At 34.8% G+C, this 6,292-nt stretch overlaps 1 pseudogene; it reads left to right on the plus strand.

Annotated features, from left to right (window-relative positions):
* Positions 1–673: 673 nt before the first annotated feature.
* Positions 674–3,278, plus strand: LOC120253983 (annotated as a pseudogene).
* Positions 3,279–6,292: the final 3,014 nt, after the last annotated feature.

Genomic DNA, 6,292 nt, shown 5'->3' on the forward strand with positions numbered 1-6,292 from the left:
ATAAAATAGTTAATTAACTTAATTATTTAAGTTAATTAAATAATTAATTGTATTAATAAAATAATTAATTAACTTAATTAATTCTTAATGTCATTAAACATATATACATAATTGTTTTTTAAAAGGGTATAAAAGTAATTGTTTCACATATTCTCCACTTGCTTTTTACATTCTCAATGCATAACCCTCAACCAAACACAGTTTTTATTCCTATCCCCTCCCCATTACCCCTATTCCCATTTTTCCTCTTCATTATCCCCTCCCCATTACCTCTATTCCCATTCCTCTCTTCATTACCCCCATTCTTATCCCAATTCCTATTCTGTCATCCAAACGCACCCTAAGTTTCAAAGTAAAGAAGTTAGACATGACACATTTGATCTAATGATATTTGATCTCGAATAGAGTATGTGCTCAATATTTCTTTACTACTGCAAAATCGAATAACATGACTTTCACTAAGCTTAGGCCAATGAAAAAAAAAACAAAACAAAATAGACTCCAAAATGGCACTTTCAATATTATTACAAAAGCCTGCCTTGTTTCCTAGAAGCCTTCTCCCTTTTGAGGTCTTCTCATACTCTATATTAGACCATGAAACGGACCTCAAAGTCTTCAAAACAATAATAAAAAAAAAATCTAGTGTTCAAGATTTGGTGACTAAGCTTAAGAGATGGCAGCAGAGATCCCTCTGCTTACTCCTTATAAGATGGGCAAGTTTCATCTCTCACATAGGTTCATTACTCATCTCATCAAACTTATTATTCACCCAACTGATGATGCTTTGTTTTGAGTTCTATCTATTTCTGACTTTCTGTCTAATTCATTCCGACAACAATGAGGACTTATTACAAACTTGGTAGTGCTCTACAAAACTGCTCTATCTAATTCATTATGATAACAACTTAGTATCTACATTATTTAATTAATCTTGTCACATTTATTTATTTAATTGGATATAATGACGACATAATTAACATATGTTTCACTTATTTCAGAGTAGTTTTGGCTCCATTGACAAGATCAAGATCTTATGGCAATGTTCCTCAATTCCATCCATTTTGTACTACTCTCAAAGGACTTCCAAAGGAGGCCTTCTAATTGCTGAAGCTACTGGAGTTTCTAATACTGCTCAAGGGTACTTAATTCATTTAATCAACTTTTAAATCCTTTTAATTTTCCATCTTAATCATAAACAAAATGCTTGCTCTTAATCTGAATTGCAGATACCCAGAAACTCCTGGAATTTGGACTAAAGAACAAGTGGAAGCATGGAAACCAATTGTGAAGGCTGTGCATGATAAGGGTGGTGTGTTTTTCTGTCAGTTGTGGCATGTAGGAAGACTCTTAAACTATGGTAAAGTTCAATCATTCACTCATGGAAACATTTATGTGTTTACACTAACAATCTTTGAAATTTTTGTCAAAATAGGTTACCAGCCCAATGGACAAGCTCCGATCTCCAGTACTAACAGGCCAATACTGGCTCAAACACATCCTGATGGTAAGGTTGAAGAGTACTCTCCACCCCGACGCCTAAGAACCAATGAGATCCCTCAAATTGTCATTGATTTCAGATTGGCTGCAAGGAATGCTATTGAAGCTGGTAAGTTCTTTTCATAATAAATACAAGTTCAAACTACAAGCCAATCACATTACCAATCTTTGTTGTTTTTGAAATGCAGGCTTTGATGGAATTGAAATCCATGGTGCTCATGGCTACTTGTGGGAACAATTCATGAAAGAAAGCACTAATGACAGAAACGATGAATATGGGGGAAGCTTGGAGAACTGATGCCGCTTCACTATTGAAGTGATTGAAGCAATTGCAAATGAGATTGGTTCTGATAGAGTAGGCATTAAACTCTTTCCATTTGCACATTTCATGGAAACCTGGGATTCAAACCCAGAAGCTCTCTGGGGCTACATGGTTAATGCACTGATCAAGTTCGGCATTCTCTGCTGCCTTATGGTCGAGCCAAGGATGGCAATTATAGATGGTAGGCAACAGATTCCACACCGTCTTCTTAACATGAGGAAGACATTTAAAGGAACATTTATAGCTGCTGGAGGATATGATCGAGATGAAGGTAACAAGGTCATTGCTGAAGGTTATACCGATCTCATCGCCTATGCATGGTCGCTTGTTCTTGGCATATCCTGATTTACTGAAGATATTTGAGTTGGACGCACCATTGAGCATGTACAATAGTTCCATCTTCTACACTGTGAAGAAACTGATGTACTATATGTAATTGATCAACAAGAGAGTGGATTGGAAAGCAAAAATACACTTCCTTTGGTTTCATTCAAGCTGATACATGCTCTAATTTGAATTTTAAAATACTTGTTGAAAAGATGAGAAGAAGATAAGGATTGTTAAATAGAATGACCTGGTCTCTAGGTAGAGCTATTCTTTAGGCTTTAGAATAGCACACTACTTCTAGTTCATGCACATGATCTCCAGCACTTCTTCTATTTGTGTTATTGTAACTGATTGCCTGTAACTGAAATCACCAATATATATAGCTATGCTACTGCCCAATGATTAATAAGGAGCCTTTCAATACTTTATTCTTCTTCTTGTGTCTTCCTTACATGGTATCAGAGACCTAGAACTCCACCAGAGATGTCGATCCATTCCACAACCACTTCCTACCACACATCTTCTAGTGCTGGGCTCTTACCTACACTCGATTTCCCACCTTCTTTTGGTCATCTAATAAATATCAAACTGACCCGTGACAATTACCTCCTCTGGAAGGCACAAATCCTTCCTTATCTTCGCAGCCAACAACTCTTGGGATTTGCAGATGGTACAATTTCAGCACCGGCAAAGATGATTACCCAAGGCACCGACAGTGGCGCAACTCTTGTGGCAAACCCCGAGTACCAGCAATGGGTTCTCCAAGATCAACTAGTTCTCAGCGTACTCCTAGTGACGTTGTCTGAGGAAATCCTCTCTCAAGTACTCTTCTAGACCACTTCTCATGAGGTTTGGGTCTCACTTGAGCACTCCTTCTCTTCTCGCTCAAGAGCCCGCATCATGCAATTAAAGATTCAGTTGTCTACCATGCAAAAGAAAGAGAGCTCAGTGTCAGATTATTTCCACAAGGTGAAACACCTTGCGACACTCTAGTGGCCATTAACAAACAAAAATTTTTCAAGCTCATAAATCAAGAGCTGCAGGATCAAATTCAGATTTCATTTCAATATACACTCAGGACCCTGTCGTCGGGTATACAGATTTCCCGTTTCTCGACGGGCCTTCTCCTTAAGTTCCTGAAGATTTTGCCTGCCTTCAAGATTTATTCTTGTATCAGTAAAAGAAGAAAGCCACATTATAGATTGAAGATACAAAATTCTCATGTACCCATATTTGAATTGACTGCAATAAAATTGCTTTAGCTCACCAATACAATGCGTGCGATCGATCCTATGCTCTCATCATCAATTAAACAAAACTAAACAAGATCAATCAAATAGAGGAAATTACAAGATTATTAGTTCCTGTGCTTAAGCAGAACACCAAACCAAAAGAAAGAAAATGTTCAGTGAGTAATTAGCTATATCATTTGAAAATCAGAATGACAGAACCCGAGAAAATTTTTGAAGTCTAATCATAGTGCCAAAACACTTGGTGCAGGAAAGGCAGAAAGGAAGCCCATCTCGGTAGAGTACTAGAATCAGGCCTAATCATTGTTGGAAAATCTCCGTAATTGAATTGGAGTTAGCAATTACTATTCGTTGATATTTAATCAGCAATTGATTAATTATCAAGGATCCATCATATAGAAATTTGAATATATATGTAAAATTAGGGTTATCTCACTGAGATTTCACAAGTGTCATCTCACAAAAGTTTCATAAGTGCAAAATCCTCCAATCCTCCAACGCAATTAATGATATGGAACCAAAGACTATCAATTCTTGTGATCATACAGAACATGAAATAGAAAAGAAAATGTTGATTAAGTTAGCTACCTAATGACATGGATAAGACTCAAACATTGGGCCATCCTTATCATTTGAAAAATAAGAATGACGGAACCCCAGAATAAGATCTAAAACTCGTAATTTTACCAAAACGTTTTGTTGCTGGAAAGATAGAAAATAAGCCCATCTCAGCAATAGGACTAGAATCATGTCTAATTTTTGTCGGAAAATCTTCCTTATTAAAATTGAGTTATCAATTATGATTGATTGATTTTTAATCAATAATTAATTAATTATTAAGGATCAAGCTTATAAACTGACATCAAACATATGAGTTAGATCAGAGTTACAACATAATTTCACAAGTCCAAAATCCTCCAACATTTACCCACCATTCATTAATTAAAATGCAATAATTTTGGCTCATTATTTGGTGCCACCCAATTCTACAAAGTAATCTTGTTGAGTTACGCGAGATTATTAGGCTCATTTGCTCTGACGTATTATCAAAAAGTGATCATTTTTAGTAGAAGCTGCTTTCCCGGAAAAAGTGTTTCCTATAGCAAGTAAAGCTAGTGACTTTTTCAGATTTTTGTATTTATGATATTTTCTAGAAAGAAAATGTTTGAAAAAGTTGAAAAAATTGCTTTTCTCATAAGCTATTCATGTAAAATGTTTGAAAAACATTTTTCGTAGTTCTGGCCACGAGCTCCGAAAAATGCTTTCGCTCTGACACTTTAGAAAGCCCCAATCTAAAAACTTTTTGAGCCAAAAATCTTAACTTATAAATGTGCTCTTCTAGGCTTTTTAAAAAGCTAATCCAAATGCATCAGCAGGGATGCAATCTCGGGACCCACTCATTGCAATGTGAGGCAGGTCGGGAGTGAAAATTTAGATAAAAAATGAGCATAATTGAGGTTGTCTTTTAAAAAGTTTATATTAATTAGGTTTTGATTTCTTTTCATTCTTTTAAGTATGGACTTTTTTAGAGTGATATTTGCAATGGTGCTAGTCTTGTATCGTGAAAGGAAGTCGCCACACGCCATATGACAAACAAAAACAATTCACCAAAAATGGGACTTGCAAATCATCACTCACAAGTCACACTAAGAGGCTCAATTGAGGTTATCGCCATGCTATCAGTCTATCACCAATAGTCTTGATTCATTGCTATGCTGCCACTGCGAATCATAAAAGACACCTAGACAACTGGTATTTTATGGCCAAGACATGCTACATGCCATTGAACTGTTTCTATGGGAATATTGTTCAGACATTGCCCATAATCATTTAAAGTTAACTGGGAAACCGTTTACTTATAAATAGAGTTACAAGACTTTCTAATTTTTTTAATTAAAAATAAAAAATTCTCAAAATCTTTTAAAAATTGATTGAAAAAACTATTTTATACATACATTTCTCTACATTCTTTTCCAGGTTACGGTTAACATTACCCAAACACATATATATTCATAACTTTAAATATATTTTTATTTTCATTAACATATGTATATTCCTCGTTTAAAAAAAAATTACAATGAGTTAAATTTTTTACTTTTGTTATTATCGATAGACAACCTGTACAGCTCACCAGTGGATTTCTCTCCAATCAAATTAGGATAGTTTTCAAATTGATTATTGATTGATTCATGTTAATAAACTTTCCAACTATCTCTTATTGTACTCCTATATATGGTGCACCAATCAATGGACAATGTATCTTTTTTTTGCAATCAATCTTTCAATTATAAGATTTTATTTTAAGTTATATTAAAATATTTAACAAACACCAACCACCTCATAATCTATTGTCATTACTCATCAGGTCCTTTACTTAAAGTATTCATGTTCTTACTGAAGAGATATGTTTAAATTTTTAACACAAGTAAAATAAGGGCACAAATATATTAAGCGATTAACTTTATATTTGTGGACGTGATCAATTCATATTTTATAAAAATTGTTTAACAAACAATCATAAAAAATAATAGTAAATATTATCATTTACAAACGATAAAAACTAAGAGAGATATTGAGGGAAATAGGTTAAATGGGCTCTCCTGGTGGAGTTATTATAATATGTTTTTTCGCGGGTAGAAGAAACCGGTGGACTTGTGTAATTCAAAGTCTACTCACGCCCCTAAAAGGATGTGTGCTCATAACAAGCATGTATCCCCTCCCCCTCCATCACATCATAATTTAATCTCGGATGGAGTATGTGCTTAATATCTCTCCACGACTGAAAACTTGAAGGACATGACTTTCACTAATGACAAAAAAGAAAATAGACGCCAAAATGGAACTTTCAATATTACTTACAAAACCCTGCCTTGTTTCCTAGAAGACTTCTCCCTTT

The sequence above is a fragment of the Dioscorea cayenensis genome, unplaced genomic scaffold, assembly GCF_009730915.1.
Source record: "Dioscorea cayenensis subsp. rotundata cultivar TDr96_F1 unplaced genomic scaffold, TDr96_F1_v2_PseudoChromosome.rev07_lg8_w22 25.fasta BLBR01000273.1, whole genome shotgun sequence".
Classification (NCBI taxonomy): Eukaryota; Viridiplantae; Streptophyta; class Magnoliopsida; order Dioscoreales; family Dioscoreaceae; genus Dioscorea; species Dioscorea cayenensis.